General features: G+C 36.6%; 1 pseudogene; it reads right to left on the reverse strand.

The window, feature by feature from the left end:
• Positions 1 to 6,215: 6,215 nt before the first annotated feature.
• LOC104233350 (laccase-14-like) lies at positions 6,216 to 20,638 on the reverse strand (annotated as a pseudogene).
• Between the last annotated feature and the right edge of the window lie 1,770 nt (positions 20,639 to 22,408).

The raw sequence follows: 22,408 nt of genomic DNA on the forward strand, positions 1-22,408 counted from the left end.
TTCGAAGTAAAAGCTGAATATGAAAAAAATGATATGTGTATCACACTGTGTATCATTTTTGTATCACATATGTATCATATTTGTATCAATTGTGTATCACATGTATATCCATGTATACTTGTGTGTGAGATACATGCGTGATACATGTTTGATACATGTGTCGCAGAAGACTTTTTTGAACTCGATTTAATTACGAATTTTAATACAAAATCAATCCAAACCACCTCCAATCTTCCTCAAATTTTGTATATTGACTGATCTATATATTTTCAATGAATTTCAACTATACCCATTGAAAAAGTTCCTTTTTTGTTTAGATTTTTGGAATATTGTATAGATTTTGTATTTCATCACTTTATTTGCTACCGCATCCATGAAATTTTCTTTCCATCTTGTATTTAATGTTGCTAATCACGCTTAAAAATATAGAAAGTGATTTTTGCATGTAATTCTTTGAGAGAAAGAACCCTATTATTTGGTTTTTCAATTTTTGTTGGCTAGTTTTGGTAAATCTATGACTAATGGCTAGAGGTTGGTAAGTTGAGATTTATTTGGGATATTTGTGTAAGATTCCCAATAATCAATAATGTAGGTATTATTTTTGGCGATTGGTGTCGGCAGTTTCGTTTTTTACTATTTTGTTTGCCAATCACGTAAGAGGAGATTCTATTTAGTCTTCCTTCGCTCCAAAATAAGTGATTTTTTTGGCCTTTTTTTGTGGTCCAAAATAAGTGATTTTTCAAATTTCAAGAATTAATTAATTATTTTTTTTGTATATTGCCCTTGGAGTAAATAGTGTTGGAGTATGTGTTAGGAATGTTTATGTGAAAAGATAGTAAAGGTTAACATAGTCAATTTCATTGTTAATTAATGTTAAAAGGTGAACTTCTTAATCCGTGTGAAAACATCTAAAAAATTACTTATTTTGAACCGGAAGAAATACTAGTTATGGTGTATGCTCATCGAAATATGATTATGCGTGACATAACTAGAATAAAGTAAGGAATGAAAAAATTGATGTGGCACCTCTCCTTATTAAGAGGGTGTTTGGCCAAACTTATAAACTGGTCAAACTGGCTTATAAACACTTTCTGGCTTATCTACGTGTTTGGTAAAATGAAAAGTGCTTATAAGTTAAGTGCATATAAGCCAAAAATATGCCAAAAGCCATAAGTTGGTCTCCCCCAACTTATCAAATTTTAGCTTATAAGCATTTTAATTTTGACCAAAATATTTACTATTCTATCCCTAAAATACTTCTTTTTAAAACAAACTCTTCATATACCCAGTTCTTCAGCTGCTTATTATTAATTTCAGCACTTTTATCCAAACACGTAACTGCTTATTTTTTAAATCAGCATTAGCACTTAAAAGTGTTTTTCAGCACCTAATGATTATCAGCTATCTAAATTAGCTAAGCCAAACGGGGTCTACGGAACTGCGCTTATAAAAACTAAAAATATTGTATTTATGTTATTCCTCGTCATTAGCATTTATTACTTAACCTGAAACGTTGCGAATGAGACGTTATCAACAATACTGCAAAATAATGGGTGCTAGGAAACGTTGCTAAAGGGTTTTATCCGAGCCTTCTAATTCTTATTTAAAGTTACCTTTAATCTGTTTTCCTTGCTCTTGTTAAATGTCAAGAGGGAGAAAGAAGCCCCGATATAGATGGCCAGGTATCCTAATCATGAATTAATTATCTTTAATGTTTGTTGTTGGAGACTTTCTTGAGCCGAGGGTCTCCTGGAAACAGCCTCTCTGCTCCTCGGGTAGGGGTAAGTTCTGCATACATATTACCCTCCCCAGACCTCCCTTGTGGGATTATACTGGGTTGTTGTTGTTGTTGTTGTTGTTGTTGTTGTTGTTGTTGTTGTTGTGGTGGTGGTGGTGTTTGTTGTTGGAGAAATCGAATAATGGATTTAGATTTATTTATAAATCTGATTTCGAATTGATCTGGCTTGACTTCCAGATTTGTTGCAGGATAGATAATTTCATGACAACTCTTACTAATTAAAGGTTAGACCATAAAAATTCCTTTTTCATTGCACATTCGAGATCATCGCATTTCACATGTTAAAATTTCAGGTCTGTAAATATAAATGGAATAAATCGAACAACTGTAATTTAAACCATACATGGAAGCCGTTGGAGAAATTTTGGTGCTTCCGTTGTTCGATGAAGCACATTATACTTCTATGCATAGCCAGAAAGCTCTTCTCTTTTCCAGAGTAATATTGTAAGATCCAACCGGTCGTTTTGAGCATTTGCATTTCATTCAACTGTTTGAAGTCTTGAGTAGCTTCATATGATATATTATAACTCGTGTGAATCGTTGATTTTAGTTTTCACGTATTTCGGGATTGATTTGAGAGAACGATTCTCAACTAGGAAGAGTTGACAAAGTTTGACTTTTATGTATTTGACCCCGGATCGGAATTTTGATGGTTTCTCTAGGTCTGGATGATGATTTTGGACCTGGGCATATGTGCGAATTTGCATTTGGATGTTTCTAGAAGGTTTCAGCGCTATTTAGCGAAAGTAGGCGATTTAAAGATTTGGAATGTTCATAAGTTTGACCGGGAGTTGACTTTGATGATACTAGGTTCGGATTATTGTTCCGGGAATTGGAATAGCTTTATGTCATCTGGGACTTGTGTGCAAAATTTGAGGTTATTCTGGGTTGATTTGATATGGTTCAGTACGAGTTTCGGAAGTTGAAAGTTCAAAAGTTCATTAAGTTCGATTTGAGGTGCGATTCATGGTTTTGATGTTGTTATGCGTGATTTGAGGCCTCTAGTAAGTCTGTGTTATGTTATTAGACTTGTTGGTATGTTCGTACGGGATCCCGAGAGGCTCAGGTGAGTTTCGGATCGCTTTCGGACCATTTCCTCTCATTTTAAATTGCTCATTTTTACGAATGTCTGGAGTGAATCATGTTCGCGTGGGAGTCATCGCGATCGCAAATAAGGATTTGGACTAGGCTGTTTTATGTCTTTGCGTTCGTGAGTGTTGAGTCGCGTTCGCGGTGTATGTGGGACTCGAGCTTCGCGTCCGCTTTTGGGTAGTCGCGTTCGCGATGGTGGGCTGGGAGCTGGAGCACTCTTCTTCGTGTTCGCGATATGTGGGCCGCGTTCGAGTTGTGTGGCATTTTTGGGAATCGTATTCGCGTGGGAAGCATCGCGAACATGTAAGGCATTTTTGTTGGCAGTTAGTTTTATTCATCGCAGACGGGATGGTTTTTTCACGTGCGCGAAGGGTTCGCCTGGGCAGTGCTTATAAATGCTCTATTTTGAAGGTTTCAGACATTTTATCACATTTTTGAGTTGGGGGGTTTGGATTTGAACGATTTTGGAGGCGATTTTCACCATACAAATTGAGTAAGTGTTTTCTACTGGGCTTTGATTATATTTCATGAATCTATCTTTGTTTTTGACATTTAATTGATGATTTCAAAAGAGAAATTGGGGGGTTTTGTCAAAACTTTCCTAAAGTGGATATTTGAGTTTTGAACATTGATTCAGAGTCAGATTTGAGTGAAATTAGTATGGTTAGACTCGTAATTGAATGAGTTATCGGATTTTGTGAGTTTTGTTAGATTCCGAGGTGCGAGCCCGGGTTTGACTTTTTGGTTGACTTTGAGTAAATGTGTAAAGATTGGGCCTTTATCGGTTGGGATTGTTTCCTTAGGCATTATTTGTTTGAGTTGCTTTTGGCTAGTTTCGAGCCGTTCGGAGGTTGTTATGCGCGAGATGGAATTTCTAGAGTATTGTTTGGCTTGCTTAGTATTGAATTTGGCTTGTTCGAGGTAAGCAACATATCTAAACTTGGATTTGAGGGTATCTAACCCTGGGAACTATGTTATAAGAGATGTATTGAGGTGACGCACATGCTAGGTGACGCACATGCTAGGTGACGAACGTGTGGGCGTGCACCGGGAAAATCATGATTCTAGTTGACTATTAGATTATGATCGGATTTGTTTTGCTGTTATATCTTGTTACATCCACGTTCTCCCAACTTGTTTGATTATATGAGTTGTTAATTATGTTAGAAATCATGTTTAGGCTATATGCTTATTTTGTTGAAACCTACTGAGGTCATCCCTATTGTTGAGTTATTTGCTTAAATTGCAATTACATACTCAGTCATATTCATTCATTTGCACATTATGTCTCAGTCTCTGCTATCATTTGTTGTTATAACATGTTATCATTGTTTGGGCTAATTAGCATGAGATTTGTGAGCCCGAGATACTGGAGATATTGATCATGGAGTTGGTCCTGAGGGCCGAGTTGTGAGTGACATTTATGGGATCGGACTGCACGCTGCAACAAGCATTATTGCCCCATTATGGGATCGGGCTACACTCCGTAACATGTTATGTTGACTTATATTAGCGCTTGGGCAGGATCCGCCCCTCCAGAGTCTGACATACTAATAGTGAGCGCAAGTATCGAGTGCCGAGTGAGCAAGTGACTGAGTATGAGGCAGTGAGGTTGAGTACTCTGAAAGTATGAGTACATGGGTTTATCAATGACATTTGACATGCTTACGTGGCATGAAGGCATAGAGATGCATTTCCTCATGCTATACGGTATTGCGACATTCATGACTTCATATGCACAATGATAGGTAGGCACATAGATGTACTTTCCACATGCTATCTGAGAATGAAATATCTTATCTGTTGTTGAAAGATTTTGTGAAAAATTATAATTTTCTGATATACTCATATTTTGATAATTTCGGTAAAAGATTTGGGTTTTACTATTGTACCTGAAAAGCATACCTATTTTCCGTAATTGCGAACGAGCTGAGCATAATATCTTTGAGTTATTACTTGCACTATTTTTATTATATTGTTACGAGTTGTCCTTGAACTTTGGTGTTTTGCATCTTGCGTGCAAATTTTGGAGCTGATGTTGCTGCGTATGGCGGGAGCTGGCATTAGAGATGTACCTGTGTTCCGGTTATAGCTGCCTCTTGTTCTTGGTAACTTTAGATTTATAAATCCGTTTATGTACATTTGAATAGATGATGTATTTTTTTCATACCAGCTTTGTAAACTCTAAGTCTTAGAAGCTCATGATTTGTACTACCAATCGTTGGGATTTTCGCGTAAAAGATCAGTTATTTCATCATTTATTTTCTCAATAAATTTCATTTGAATTGGATTGTGTTAATTGGCTTACATGACGGGTGGGGTTAAGTGTCATCACAACTAATTGAATTTTGGGTCGTGAAAAATATGCAGAGAAGTTTCATTTCTTCCTCTTCTATTGTATGAGCAGCCATAATAAACTCAAATTAATTAACCATGCAAATGATATACATCAAATGCTAGAAATACATCGTTTTAGTTTTTATTTATTTATACTGTGAATTGAATGAGTGAAAATTATACCAAGAAACTCTTCACTAGAGCCTGAAATTTGTATTTTCAATATTTATTTCCTCTTTAGAATTCTATAAAATCACAGGGAAATAACTAATAGACTGTGATAGAAGGCAAAACTATATTGTTGCAAGTGACTCACATTTACATTATCATCTAATGTGCCTAAAAGTGGATACTATAAAACAAATCGTCATTCTAATTACCTCAATTTTTTGTCCGCTCTATCTCTTGGTATTTGTATGCTAAGAATATGAGAATATATGTCATTTTTCAAATAGATAATTTAATTTGCCAATGTATTTTTGTTTGTTGCAGTTGGTAGAATTATGGAGCTATATATGGAGGAGGTCAGGGGTCGAAAATGTGAAGGAAATAGTATGGTTTTGAATCCTTCGACGGGAAAATTAAAGGTAAATGTTGATGAACAAGTATCTCCTAATGACTACACTCTAGCACTTTAAGTTTTCCACTCTTTAATATTTGCATATTATATACATAACTTGTTGCATAAACAGTTTTGATTTGCCAGCCAAGTAATTATTGGTAAGTCTATGATGGAAGTAATTCCAGGGATCACAAGGATTCGAAGAATGTAACGGAAAAACAAGCTTCTGATCAGTAATATATTAAACCAAATTAAAGGATGCATTTTCATTCGAAGAATGTGTTTGGAAAAGTTTTTAGATTTACAACAGCTTTTTAATGTAAATGTTTGAACTAATTCTATATTTTTTTTTTATGTTAGACCGCGCGAAGCTCGGATAATAAGTTCTCTAGTATATACATATATAAAGAAACTTTCAGGGGAAAATCAGCATGGTGGCATATCTGGAGGAGGAGGCAACATCCGTTCTTCTGGGTGCTCGCCATCTTCCACCAGAAATGCAGTCTTCATGCCCCATGTTATATGACGCTCAATATGGCAATGCATAAACCAAACTCCTAAAAATTTACAAACAACATTTATAATAAAATGAAGTGATAATTAATCACCTACTAATAATTAAGCTATGAAAATAAATGTTTAAATTAAAACTTACCAGGATTGCCTTCTTTGAATCTAATGGCAGTCCAACCATTTTTAGGAACAGCAATTGTGTTTACTCGAGGAGGATCAACAAGATTATAATTCAAAGGATCCTTTTTCTCGTCGAAATTTCCAAATCCCCATCCAACAACATAGTAATTATATCCATGAAGATGCATTGGATGGTCTAAGGAACCAACCAAATTAGTGTCCTGAAGAACCATTTCAACTGTAGTATTATACTTCAATACTTTCACTTCTGTCCCTAAATCCGGTATTTCAAGTTCCAAAGGCAAGTAATCAGCAGTGTAATTAAATTTATATGGTGGAAAACTAGGAAATTTTGTCCCAAAAACACCGTTAACGTGATAATAATAGGCCTCTAATATATCGTACGTTGGCTTAACAAAACTTATGTTGTTCATACTAGCTGCAAATCGTGTCCCGTTAGGCTCTTGGCATGTAGAGTTTGTACCATTTTCAGGACAGGGAAATGCATTGATTGAAATAGTGGAAATCATTCTGTTTTTTATTTCAAGGGGGACGAAAATCGGAAGCTAAACTTCTTAGGCTAGCACTGAAAATTCACAGCAGCAGAGGTGTCATAGTAAGAGGGAAGATATGGAAATAAAGGAGATGATGAATTTTTGTTTTCTTTCTCTTTATACTTTAAAATTGCTGTTGTGGTTGTGTTATCAAAGGTAGTACCATTAGAATATGCTCTAGCAGCTAATTAATAATAATATTGATCACCCTTTTGGTTAGTTTTCAAAATGCAATCCATGGATTGTCCTAGGGTTATCATGATATATTCTCGTGTCAATGGTTTTGTGTAGCTTCCATCAATTCCAACTACTGTTAGATTGTGATTTGCAATACTAACGAACATAAGTTCGTTCATTACAGCACTTATAAACCTCAGTAGATAAGTCTTCCCAAACTCCACCTCTAGATTGAAAGTTCCTACACAACCATTATAAAACAGAAGAGTAAGTAAAAGGATATCAAGGAAATAAGGTGGCCTAAAACGGGATAAATATTTGTCGGGGGTTGGGGTGGGGGATATAATGGGGTAAATTTCATCAGAGGTCATTTAAGTTAAGCTTTGTAACACAAAAATCAGTTTTCTTTCTTTTATAACACAAAAGTAATTTTAATATTGCCTAGTTAAGACCGAAAAATGCAAATTTTTGCCGGAAAACTCACGTGGATGTCCTAATCCTCTAATTAATTTAGTAAAATAGAGTAACAACTTTGAATTAAAATGGAAAATGCAAATTTTTGCTGGAAAATTGACGTGATGTTGTTGGTATTTCTAAGAGAGGCGGGAGTAAAAGATGACTTTCTGTAAGTTCTACTAAAAATTAGAGGGTTAGGATAGCCACGTCAGTTTTCCTGCCAAAATTTGCATTAGGGTTACTTTTATATTTCTGTTAACTAAGCTATATTGAAATGACTTTTGTAGTACAAAAGAAAGAAAAATGATTTTTGTGTTACAAAAGAAAGAAAAATGAAAGAAAAATAACTTTCGTATTATAAAGCTTAACTTAAATGACCTTTGATGAAATTTACTCGGATATAATGTTACTCGATAGAGTTTATGTTATATACACTAACAGTGTAATAAAAATTAAATAGGTAATAGAATATTATTACTTTATTTTTCATGTAATCATCATATTAGGCTTGATATGAGATTTACATATTGTCGTAGGCTAACTTAACGTGATAGTGTAAAAATTTATTTTTAATATTAGTGGATAGAATTCTAGTTGATATAGTGAAGGACCATATTTAAAAGTTACTTTCAAGTTTAAACTACTTAATAGAATGGAAAAGTTTTGAGTTTAATGCAAGATTTCTATTGCCAAATTTGTCATATAATTTTCGCGGGTAACTAATGAGTATGATGCAAGATGAATGAGAATATAAGTCAATGTCATTTACTCTGCTGATATATATAGCCAAGGATTTACTTACCATTCTTTGAGCAAGGGTAAAGATCACCTGGCTGACCATTGACAGTGAAAGCATCAGAATTTCTAGACTGACCTCCTGATGCTACAAATTCATCCACGAGTTTCTTAATATCTTCCTTCCACCACTCAGCTTTAATCCAAATAAAAATGGAATAAGTAGTAGGTTAGAGTTGGTGACAAATCTAAATAAAATCCACATGCATACAAAATTTGAAGATAATGAGTAATTATTAGTCTAAAAATTGTACCTAGAGACGAATCAATAATTTAAAGTTAGTAAGTTTAGAATGAACATAAAACTTAAAATGTATGCTTCATATGTATTTCTAGCTGAAGCAATAAATGAACAAAACTTGCTTTAGTTTTACCTTTGCATGGACAGTCAAACCCTTCTATAACAACCTAATTTGTTTTCACATTTTTTGGTTATTATAGTGAAGTGTTATTATAGAAGATATATTATAACGCAATATAAAAATTAGTTCTGAGAAAAAATTGGCTTTTGTAATAAATGATTATTATATAATAGAAATGCTATTATAGAGAGATCTCATTGTACCTATAACGATGGGTATTTCGCGATGAGGTTTTGGGAAAGGATAAGGAGTCCCTTGTTTGGGATAAACAATAAGTGCACCATGAACTGTTGAACGTTGCCATCCACTGTGTGCATGCCACCATAGTGTCCCTTCCTCATCAGATAATATGATTTTTTGCTTGTATTTATCGCCTGGTTTAATTGGACATTAGGTGATATATTCAGGACCATCTGACCATGGATATCGTGGTTGCTTGACTCCATGCCTACAACTTTTTTATACGTCGTCAGTTAAAACCAAGGAAATAAGTTATTTGGCAAACTTTATTGATTATCATTGGCAATATATTATATTTCACATAGTACAGGTCGAGTCACTAATACCACTATAGTAACGTGCAAAGCTTAATTAAAATTAACACCTATACCAGTGAATAGTGACGTTGTATTTTCCATTGTTGTAAATGTATTGGGAAAAATTGCATTTATATATGCAAGTGACATGTTGAGACACGTGGACTGGTCAAATAGTCAAAGAATTATAATTAGTCAAGAGGCACGGGCAGCAATAGAAATGAGCAAAGGCAAAGAAAGAGGCACGGGAGGACATTCGAAAGATTCAGCGCCCGTACCTATTTAAATCATTTATCAAAAGGAATGGATCTGACCATAATAAAGAGCGCAAATACGGAATTCGATAGGCATTAAATACTAGATACGTTAGAGAGTTTGTATTGATTACAATGATTGTGTAACGTAGCATTCAATGTCTTTAATTATTCATAATAGCCTCATTATGATTTGGGAAAACCGCATATCTTCAAGATGCCTATAAAAGGGAGGTATCTGATTACTTGTAAACACGAGATACTATTGGAATATACTTTGATTCACTTGTTTTTCTCCTGATTACACTCTGGTTACTCTAAATTACTTTCTTCTACATATTCTTTTGATTATCAGTAACCCGCGTTCTTCTAAATTCTAACTTTGACTGAAATTCTATTTTTTGGTTAAACAAATTGGTTCCGTTACCGGGAATCTGATAATCTATTTTCTTTTCACTTGACCTTCCTTGTTACATCAATTATGTCGAATAACAATGACAACACCCCAGGAAACCAAGAGAACCAACAAAGTCAGAGAGGCCCACAGAATATTAACATTCAAGTTCCAACTCTACAGGACTCTCCACGACAATCTCGTGAGGGTACTCCTGATGGATCTCAAATAAACGAGTATGCTCACTTTGAAAATGCTGAAGCTGTTGATGAAGCTTTGCAGAAATTAATTACTGCTCAGGGCAACAAAGCTGTTGAGGCGCTTGTTAACCAGTTACCTGTTGCAACACCCACATCTTCTCCAAATAATAACACTATAGAAAACCCTCGTTCCGGGCTTGTTAACTCAGGCAGCGGTGGAACTCCCAGTAAACCGCAGGAGAGAGAACCAGGTAGTGTAATTAATTCTGATTTACAAAATTTGATACTAGCCTTGCAGAGACAGCTCAAGGAGCAAAGTGAACGCATAGAGCAGATACCCGGGGTGCCGCCCATAATCAAAGGGGTAGACATGGACAGATATTTGCAACAACTCTGGAAGCCAAGTGCTGCCCCACTCCCAATTCCAAAAAAGTTCAAAATGCCTGATATTCCAAAGTATGATGGAACAACAGACCCACGAGACCACATGACTGCATTCACAACGGGCGTAAAAGGCAATGATTAACTAAGCAGGAGATCAAATCGGTATTAGTCAAGAAATTTGGTGAGACACTCACCAAAGGAGCACTAACATGGTATTCCCTTTTACCTGAAAATTCTATAAACACTTTTGCTGAGTTTGCAGATTCTTTCATCAAAGCACACTCGGGAACCCAAAAAGTGGAAAAAATAATGGAGGATATTTTCAAAATTAAGCAAGGAGATTCAGAATTGCTTAGAGAATTCGTGGACAGATTTCAACGCGAAAGAATGACATTGCCGCGTGTACCTGATAACTGGGCAGCTATTGGTTTCACAAGCAATTTGAATGAAAAAATCTCGGAAGCTACGAGGAGACTCAAGGAAAGCCTTCGAGAATTCCCAGCTACAACATGGAATGATGTTTATAACAGGTATAGCACGAAGTTGAGGATTGAGGAAGATACTGTTCCCCGATCTCAAAAAGAAGAAAGTATACGTTTAAGACGTGCAGAGAACGAAAAAAGATCCGGTAAAAACATGTACGAGCCCTATATGGGACCTGCGGGGAAAGACTCGCGGTCAAAACAGGATAATCAAAGGCATGATCACAGATCAAGAAACAGAGAATCAGGTTCTTCATCAAGATTTAGGAACGAGCGAAACAACTATTAGTCACGGGATGATGATAGAAATTTAAAAGCGAGATTCGGAGGTTACAACTTCAACGTCAGCACCTCCGAGCTCGTAGCTGTTTTGAAAAGCATGGGAGATAAGGTTCGATGGCCAAAGGAAATGAGATCGAATCCAAACAAGCGCAACCCTGACCATTGGTGTGAGTTCCATAATGATCACGGGCATAAAACAGCAGATTGCAGATTTTTACAAAGTGAAGTTAATCATTTATTAAAACAAGGATATCTTACTGAGTTGTTCAGCGAGAAACGCAAGCAAGCTTATATGAAGAACAGGCAGGAGCCTCCAAAACCACCTTCTCCCAAAAGAACTGTTAACGTTATAAATGGGGGTGAAGACATCAATGGTGTGTCATATACTGCAGCTAACAAAACTTCCAAAGTAACTATTACCCAAGGGAAATGGGTGCGGCATGTTCTAGAAGAAGGCAATATTACATTCAATGATGCAGATACAGATGGCGTATTTATCCTTCATAACGATGCACTGGTACTATCTTTAATTGTGCATGATACTAATGTGAAACGAGTTTTGATTGATCTAGGTAGTTCCGTGAACATTATTTTGCTAAGAGTGCTACGTGAGATGCAAGCTGAAGATAGAGTAATACCAAAGGCGCATACTCTATCTGGATTTGATAATTCCAGTGTCGTCACAAAAGGAGAGGTAACACTCACCACTTTTGCTGAAGGGGTCGTCAAAGATACAAAGTTCCAGGTAGTAGACATGGAGATGACTTACAACATGATTCTGGGGAGACCATGGATCCATGAAATGGATGTTGTTCCTTCAACCTTGCATCAAGTTATCAAATTTCCATCACGATGAGGAATTTGTCAAATTCGCGGAGATCAACATATGTCCAGGGCTATTAACTCCGTTGCAGATACAAGCATGAGAAGTAGAGGCAAATAGCAATCACAGAAGGTAGTTGAGGAAATCACAATACAAACCTCAACTGAACAAGCGCGAACAGATGTAGAATCAAGGCCTGATACCATTCAAGAACCAGAATAGAATGAAGATATCAAAACAACGATAGAGGAATTAGAACCTATCATGTTATTCGCTCAATGGCCTGATAAAAAAGTCTATGTCGGAGCTAATCTTGACCAAGGAATGAAAGGTAAGTTAATTGAATTTTTGAAAACTAACATGGACTGCTTTGCTTGGTCCCACTCCGACATGACAGGAATACCACCGGAGGTGATGACTCATAAACTAAATGAAGATCCGTCATATCCTCCTGTGAAGCAAAAGAAAAGAAAGCAGGGAACTTTCAAGAATCAGGTGATTCAAGAAGAAGTCCAAAAATTGCTAAAAAGTAGTTCCATTCGAGAGGTAAAATATCCTAACTGGTTAGCCAATACTATCGTGGTTCCAAAGAAAAACGGTAAGTGGCGGGTTTATGTAGATTATACAGATCTTAACAAAGCCTGCCCTAAAGATTCTTTTCCACTACCACACATAGATCAATTGATTGATGCAACTGCAGGTCACGAATTGTTAAGTTTTTTAGATGCATATTCAGGTTATAATCAGATTAAAATGGATCCGGCAGATGAATAAAAAACTTCATTCATAACAAACAGGGGGATTTATTGTTATAAAGTAATACCCTTTGGTCTAAAGAATGCAGGTGCAACGTATCAGAGGTTAGTTACCAAAATGTTTCAGGAATATTTAGGAAAGACAATGGAGGTATATATAGATTATATGCTTGTTAAAAATCAGTACTCAAAAAATCACATATCACACTTATCTGACACATTTTCAATTTTGCGCAAATTTAATATGGAGTTAAATCCCGAAAAATGTGCATTTGGCGTTGCATCAGGCAAGTTTTTGGGTTTTCTTGTTTCTAACCGTGGAATTGAAGTAAATCCTGCACAAATTAATGCCATTGAGGAAATCCCTGACATACTTTCAAACAAGAAAGAAGTTCAAAGATTAACAGGGAGAATTATGGCCTTGGGAAGATTCATCTCTAAATCATCAGAGAAGTGTTTTAAATTCTTCTCAGCTCTTAAGAAGCAGGATCATTTTGAATGGAATGAGGAATGTCAACAAGCACTTAGGAATTTGAAAACGTACTTATCAAATCCACCTTTGTTGGCAAAACCAAAGGCTGGGGAAAAGCTACTCCTCTACCTTGCTGTTTCGGAGGTGGCGGTAAGTGCTGTTTCGGTCTGAGAAGAGCAAGGTAAACAATCACATATCTATTACGTAAGTAAATCTTTGTTAGATGCAGAGACGAGGTATCCTCAGTTAGAAAAACTTGCACTTGCGTTAATCATGACATCTAGAAGTTAAGACATTACTTTCAGTGTCATCCTATCGTTGTGGTAACTACCTACTATTTACGTAACATATTACATAAGCATGAGTTATCAGGTAGGTTAGCTAAGTGGGAAATAGAGTTAAGTGAATACGAAATTGCATACCAACCTAGAACTGCTATAAAATCACAAGTATTAGCTGATTTCGTGGCTGATTTTAGTCAGGGAATACAGTTAGAAGCAGAAAAAGAATTACATGTGTTCAATGGAGCTAACCCAGGAACTTGGACTTTATTCACTGATGGCTCATCTAATGTGAGAAGAGCAGGTTTGGGGGTAGTATTGGTACCACCTACGGGTGAAACCATTCGGCAAGCTATTAAATGCCATTCCATAACTAACAATGAGGCAGAATATGAGGCTATGATTGCAGGTTTAGAACTGGTACGAGAACTTGGCATAAGTCAGATTATAATCAAGAGTGATTCACAACTTATAGTTAATCAAATGCTGGGGACTTATACAGCCAGGGAAGCAAGGATGCAGCAATACTTGGAAAAGTACGGGAATTGATAAAACAATTTCAAGATTGGAAAATTAGACAAATACCCAGGGACGAAAATCTTGAGCAGACGCCCTGGCCAATCTCGTATCTGCGGCTGACGTGGCAAACGATGCAAATGCCTCAGTAATACATTTATTTCATTCAGTTCTTGATCCTGATGCGAATGAGGTAAATTTTAATAACTTAACCTGGGATTGGAGGAACGAAATTGTTGCTTTTTGCAGTATGGAACCGTCCTTGATGACAAGAAAAAGGCTTATGCGCTTCGAAGGCATGCCGCTCGGTACTGCTTAAAACAAGGCAATCTATATCATAAAATGTTCGGTGGACCTTAGCAAGATGCCTTGGACTTTCGCAAACAGAGTATGTAATGAGAGAAATACACGAGGGTCATTGCGGGAATCACGTAGGTGGAAGATCACTAGTAAGAACCTTAATTAGGGCAGGTTATTACTGGCCTAAAATGGAAGAGGAGGCAGAAAGTTTCGTGGCCAAATGTGATAAATGCCAGAGGTACGGTAACAATATGCATAGACTTGCGGAATTATTACATCCGGTCATTGCGCCATGGCCATTTATGAAATGGGGAATGAATATCGTAGGTCCATTACCGCAAGGAAAAGGACAAGTAAAATTTTTGCTTGTTCTCACTGATTATTTTACTAAATGGGTAGAGGCAGGTGCATTCAAACAGGTGCGAGAAAAGGAAGTCAAAGACTTTATTTGGCGGAATATCATATGTCGCTTCGGTGTACCAAATGAGATCGTATGTGATAATGGTCCTCAGTTTATTGGAGCTCAGATCACAGAATTTTTTCAAAGCTGGCAAATTAAAAGGATTACGTCAACACCCTATCATCTGGTGGGTAATAGACAGGCAGAATCAACGAACAAAGTCATTATCAACAATTTAAAGAAACGACTAGAGGAATCAAAAGGAAACTAGCCTGAAGTGTTACCTCGAGTTTTATGGGCATATCGCACAACTGCAAAAACAAGTACAGGTGAAACACCGTTCTCCTTGGTTTATAGAACTGAGGCTTTAATTCCTGTTGAGATAGGGGAACCAAGTACACGGTTCACACAGGCGACACAAGAATCTAATGACGAGGAGATGCGGGTCAACCTAAATTTACTTGAGGGGCGGAGAGAAGCTGCTTTAATAAGAATGGGAGCATAAAAGCAAGTCATAGAACAATACTACAATAGAAAAGCACGCCTCAGGTTCTTCAAAATTGGGGACTTCGTGCTTAAAAAGGTTTTTTAGTCTACAAAGTTAGCTAACACAGGGAAATTAAGTCCAACATGGGAAGGACCCTACAGAGTGCATAATGTTGCGGGAAAAGGAGCATATGAACTGGAGACAATGGATGGCAAGATACTACCTTCGCATTGGAATGTTGTTCATTTAAAGAGATACTATTTCTAAGGAAAACCCACGGTCAGGTATAACCATTTTAAATTTCATTTTTGAATTGTTAAAATTTTACTAACGATTTTAGATGATAGGCAAAACGCTAACCCGTACTAAATGATGAGTCACGACCTGTAAGGCATATGAAGTAACCTAAAATTCCTGGCCTAAGGTTACAATTATTCTGATAGAAATGCAAACGGGTTATGCAGTCTTCATCTATAATCGTCCCTCCGAGTCCCGTATGTTTTTCCTTTTCAGGAAAAGGACCAAACGAGAGAAACTATCAAGTGCTCGAGGCTTCATACTTCAACACTCAAACACTTGGGGGACTACATAATATACACGGACATATGTATAAAGAAGGCAAAGCAGATTAAGGAAAAATCAAGCCTGAAAGAGTCAAGTACAGAGTAAAAGTCATAAAGCCACGAGCTAAGGCCAAAGAAAAACCTCACTATAGTTAGGGCAAAGGCTATGTACTAAAACGGGTTATACGGAAAAACCCCGTGTCTATTATTCTTCTTTTGAATCTGTTATAAGAAAAACAGTTACGAGAAAGTTATAGATGTAATTCAAATACATGTAAAGTTTTATTCGGAACTAGACAAGGTTCAAAAATAAAATCTTGTCAAAGTTATTTCAGAGAAACATGTGTATTCCTATTTCTTTTGTCGTATGATAATACCATTATGAAGTTGAGACGTCTTCTTCATTAAGTATTGTAATATAAAAAGGCCCTCTTTTATAAAACTCATGTTTAAATTAATCATGAGGTTAACAGAAGCATTCTTTCGGAAAACGAAAATGCAAATTATTCTGTAAGTCCTTAAAAAGAAAGGCGAGAATAAAGAAAGCAGAAGTTTAAGATAAAAAACTTCTTAATATGTAAAAAAATCTAAGACTAAGATCGAACTTAGTCATAAAACTACGAAATTGTTTAGACTGCCCCATTAAAAGACTTGGGGACTGACGTTTCTAAAATCAACCCTCAAATGAAGTTAAGGGTTTGATTACAATCTTCCAAAATCAAAACAAAAATAAAATCATTTGAATGATTAAAACTGGTCATTGAGAAGTTTGTGGTATTGAGGCAAGAACGTCGATAGCATCAGGCTCAATTTGGGCAGGTGCATCAGCAGGCGCGACTTCAACTTGGCTTGCAGCAACGGGCTCGATCGGGTTTGAAATAGTCATGATACCCGTATCGGCTTCAACATTCATGAGAGCTTTAGCCACAGGAACTTCATCCACGGGAGAAGGGAAGTCCTGAGTTTGTTGAGCTTTTTTAATGGTTTCGTTGATTTTAGCTAACTCCAACTCCCGGTTGAAGTTTTCTTGGCCAGCTTCAAGTAGGGTATCACGACGGGAATTCAAAAAAGCCCAACTTGCCTCAACAACAGATTTTTCTTCAAGGATCTCATAATCCTTTTCCCAAGTAGCGATCTCATTTTTTAGCTCTTCATTTTCAGCCAAGGCGGAGCTGTGGGAAGCTTGAAGAGAGGCGTGGGAGCATTCTAAAGCATGCACCTTATCAGCAGATATTCTGAGTTCTTCTTGTGCTTGAGTCAAATTTGCACAAGCTCCCCAGCGTAAACTTCCTTTTGATTTAAAAGAGACTTTAATTCTCTAATCTCTTCACTAGCTTTAGATAGCTGCTCTGAGAAGGAGGACTCGAGACGCTCTTTGTCTTTCTCTGCTTGGTGTGAAGAAGCTTTTGTAATCGCCAATTCTGAAGTTAAAGCCCGTACTCGCTGCTCTAAGGCATTCTTGCTCTCTTGTAAGCTCTCTATATCAAGCTGAGCGCTCTCAAATTGCCCCTTCCAATTGGTTGCTTCCAATTGAGATTCGCGTGCTATCTTCTCCAAAGGGGCAATGCTTTTCATCAATTCTGTGCCGATAAGATTGGCCTAAAAAAAAGAGAAGAAATAAGAATCCCAAAATGAAAAATTTTGCAAAGTAAAAAAGGGAGAGAAGGAAAATACCTTCAGAGTGGCATGCACGATCTCATTCATTAAAGTCAGGGAACTGTGGCTCTCCAGCTTTGCTTTTTCAATTGGGCCAATAAGAGGCTCCAGCCATACATCTGCCTGACCTGACTTTCTCAAAGGGTTGTTCTCAGCAGGAATTTCAATAGTTACCCGCCTCATAGCGGCACTTCTACTTGAAGAGCCCATTTCAGTATGATGAACTATAGGATGAGGAATAGTCAAAGGAGGAGCCGGAGAAGAGGTAAGAGCAGTAGAAGAAGGAACGAAAATAGCCGGGGCCAGTAAAGAAGGAATCACAGGCACGGGTAATGAAAAAGACGATAAAGGTACTTCGTCTAAAACAGGCCCGACATCTTCACGACCAAATTCACTGACGAAAAGTTGGTCGATAGACTCATGAGTATCGTGGGGAGTGACGTCATCATCAGAAATTATTATTGGGGTTTCAACAGGTTTGATAAGAGAAACCGAAACTTCAGCTTCGTCATAGGAAATGATGCATCTCCTAACTCGTGGCCTCGTTACCAAGGAACTCTCATTTTCCTCTTCTTCAGAATTTTCCTCTTCAGCAACCTTCCTTTTCGTAGAAGAGGAACCCAAGACTATTTCTCGGGCTCTCTCTAAAGAGATACAGGTTCTAGAAGGAGTACGAGTCCCCAAAGAGACACGAGAGGCTGCAACTGCTTCAGCAGTAACCCCTCGAATAGCAAATCCTGACAAGAAGAAGGATAAACGTTAAAACAATAAAGGAGAATATAGGCACGAAAAGAACAAAATGTGAACTCTTACCATGAGTCTTTACCTTCCAACCAAAGCGGTTAGAAAGTGTTTTCCAAGATCTATCGTCCATTGGTGCGATCTTCAGCAATTTATCTACCCAACCACGGAAATTGAGAACATTCCCCACAACTCCCATGGTTGCTAAAAAGGGGGGGGGGTTAAAATTAGAAAAGCTGATAAACTTGAAAGAAGAAGGTACGAGAGGGATAAAAGACCTACGTGCAAAATTCCACTTCTCAGGGAAGAGAACATTATCTTCACCTACTAAACCAACAGTGGGGGCAACAACAAATCGGGCATACCAGCCATGATCCTTGTCATCTTCAGGGCTCACCAAAACCCTCTTACTCCTGGCTACTAGTGTAAAAACACCATTACGAAAAAGCCTAGGTGAGTAAAGATGAATCAAGTGAGGGAAAGTAAAAGGAGCTTCAGCTTTAGTGGCTAAATGCCTTAAACAGGCAACAACCCTCCATATGATTGGGCCAATTTGACCCAAGCAGACATTGAAGAAACGACAAAATTCAAGAATGACTGGGTCGATTGCTGGTCTAAACCCTAAAGTAAAAGGGTAAGTGTAAACAAAAGAGAACCCAGTTAAATAGGAAGTAATTCTCTAATTCGGATTAGGGATAATAATGGGAAAATCATTACTCCAATGACAGTCCTTACGAACCACAAGAGTCAAAACCTTTGTAATTTGAGTAGGGTAAGCATCGACACGATCTAATGCGGAAACCTGGTTTCTAAGAGATTCCTTGTCATGTTAAAAAGACAATTCTGAAGGGACTATCTCATCTACTAAAGGTTCGCGTAAAGGTTCAGAATGATCTTTACCCCTAGAGGGGAACCTCTGGTTCTAGAGGAAGGACGAGAACCAGAAGAAGGCATAGACGAACCGCCTCGAGTAGATCCTAAACTACGAAGCCTACCTCCCCTTCTGTGCCTAACAGGGGCATTGGGGAAGGAGTCAGTAATGGAAACTCTCTCAGGGTTAGGGCTTGGAGAAGACATATCGAAGATGAATAATCTAAGGAAGAAGTAAACAGAGATTTGGAGAAATAAGTGTTCAATAAGCTTTATGTGATAAAAGACAAGGGAAAAAAAATATTTATACCTATAAGCAACCGCCAAAGGTAAAAGTGCGGAGGTAGAAAGACCATAATTATGATAACTGACACTTCATTAATAGTGGAACCGTAAAAACCTTGAAAAAGGCTGCAAAAACTGTAGAGCCAATGGAAAATTGATACGTGTACGAAATATTAGATGGAAGTGACAATTGAAGCGTCAATTTTGTCATAGCATTAATGGTGACAAAAATTCTCGTTTTAATAAAATCCACTTCCCAAATATTCAATTGATGAATAAATAGAAAGTGGGGGGACTATCTGTATTGGGAAAAATTGCATTTATATATGCAAGTGACATGTTGAGACACGTGGACTGGTCAAATAGTCAAAGAATTATAATTAGTCAAGAGGTACGGGCAGCAATAGAAACGAGCAAAGGCAAAGAAAGAGGCACGGGAGGACATTCGAAGGATTCAACGCCCGTACCTATTTAAATCGTTTATCAAAAGGAATGGATCTGACCATAATAAAGAGCGCAGATACGGAATTCGACAAGCATTAAATACTGGATACGTTAGAGAATTTGTATTGATTACAATGATTGTGTAACGTAGCATTCAATGTCTTTAATTATTCATAATAGCCTCGTTATGATTTGGGGAAACCGCATATCTTCAAGATACCTATAAAAGGGAGGTATCTGATTACTTGTAAACACGAGATACTATTGGAATATACTTTGATTCACTTGTTTTTCTCCTGATTACACTCTGGTTACTCTAAATTACTTTCTTCTACATATTCTTTTGATTATCAGTAACTCGCGTTCTTTTAAATTCTAACTTTGACTGAAATTCTATTTTTTGGTTAAACAGTAAACATCAACTATAATAGTTTCTCCTTTGTGAGCATAGATAGTTGGCCCCGGATATTGTCCGTTGACAGTAAGAATTTTCTTTGATTCACAGAGCCTATTAATAGAAACTTCTCTAACCTGTTGCCATGCATGCAACGTTATTTAGCCAAATCTATGATCAGATATTCAGATGATGAAAAGAAATGCAGATTAGACGGATGGCTTTAACCGAAAAACATTAAAAGTTAAACTCACAATGAAACGATAATGGCGACCATTAGCTACAGAAATGAAGAAAGTGGCAAGAAGTATGAATGACAAAGTAGATTTTTTCATAATTAATTTTCCAGCCATAAGTTTTTAGCCAAGTTTTCTCCTTTTCTCCCTTCCAGTTTTCTCTACCTTGTTGTATTTATAATGGAAAAATATATATAGTGAAGCCTTAAGACTTTTTAGAGTAGCCAACTTAAAAGATTGAAGCTACGTAGTAAAACTAGTAGCAACAAAATATAACGTTAAGACTTTTAACGTAAATGGATATCTGATTGTGAAAAGTTTAATTCATTGCTCTAGGCAATAACTCGCTGTTTAATTTAAATAAGGAATGCCGTTAACCATACGCAAGAAATAAACCCTTTGGCGAGTGGCTTCTCAATTAAGAACGCTTCGAACTGTTTCCAAAAGTAGGCCAATAAGAGAACGAACCTCGTCACGTGTATGTAGAATGGATAATCAACATTTAATAACGTAACCAACTGACAGTGTGTATCTTTTATTTCACGCAATCGAGTTAAATGATACGTGAAAAAACAAATTATATAACTGTCTATAGCTAGTAACCCTAGTTTTATAACCTAGGAAACATAATATATGTAATTTTTAACCCTCTTCATTTTAGATAGTTTTTCAATTAAAACATTCAATGTAATTGAAAATTCTATTCGGTCATTGTCTTCTGTTTGTCACCTTCATAATACGGAATAGGTTCTATATTTTTTTAATTGTGTTCAGCCACAAATTATAAGCTAAAACTTGATAAAATTAGGGCTTTTTTCACTTTCAGCCCACGCCAGATACTATTTACATTCGAAAGCCAAAAAAGTGCATAAAAATTATATACTTTTTGTATATAACATACAGAATGTATATATAGACAAAAGAAAATATATTTTTTGGCTATTATTTTGTGAACGGTTATACAGTGTCATTTTCTCGTACAGATTTCAGAAAGAATTTTATTTGAGAACCACATTGTGGTGCTTAAGGAAAATAACTAAGTCTTGCCGAGGTACTAAAATTCCTTAAGTGGGAATGATGAAAATCCATAAATGCGAATATGCGAATGTGTTGGACGTAAATTTCTCCTACTGAATTTAGACTTTTCTTTATCTCCCATTTAGGAATATTATATGCATAATAAATTAATCTTTGTTTGAATTTCTTCGTTCACATTTAAAACTTCTCTAAGAATTGCCGACTCAGTATGAATTTCTTCTTTATCTCTGAGAATTGAATTTAAGGCTTCAAAACCCAGGTAACCAAAGAAGGGGGGAAAAAGATAAGAAAATTTAGCTTCGGGGCTTTATCAAAGGAAAAATAAGTCACAGACGGAATTAATGCTATTACTAATTAATACATGATTTGAAAATGTCACTTTAACTGCTAGTTAACATTGACACAATTACCATGCATTTGATCACATCATAGTAAAACTAGCTAATATAGACATGCGAAATTAGTATTGATTAAAACTACTTCGGAGCTCAATTCGTTGTTAATGAGTGATAATGAAAATTAATAACTGAAAGAATATAACATGATGTCAAAAAAAAAAAAAAAGGAAAACCAAGATTGTCCTTAAACTACGAGAAATGGAGCGATTTTGCCTTCCATTAATATTGGGGTTAAATGTACTCCTACCGTTACCAAGTGACCATTACCAAGGGGGCTAAATATGCTTTTATTGACTCAGTCAACTATTAAAAATATATTAATCTCTCATCGAAATAGAATTTGCCACGTACCCAAGCTTAAAATTAAACCAACCCTAAACATTATAAGTAAGCTTGTCGTGAAAGCTGTGAATGGATACTTGATTCACGGGGCAATAAGGAAACTCTTAAC

Source organism: Nicotiana sylvestris, chromosome 4 (assembly GCF_000393655.2).
Source record: "Nicotiana sylvestris chromosome 4, ASM39365v2, whole genome shotgun sequence".
In the NCBI taxonomy this organism is placed as follows: domain Eukaryota; kingdom Viridiplantae; phylum Streptophyta; class Magnoliopsida; order Solanales; family Solanaceae; genus Nicotiana; species Nicotiana sylvestris.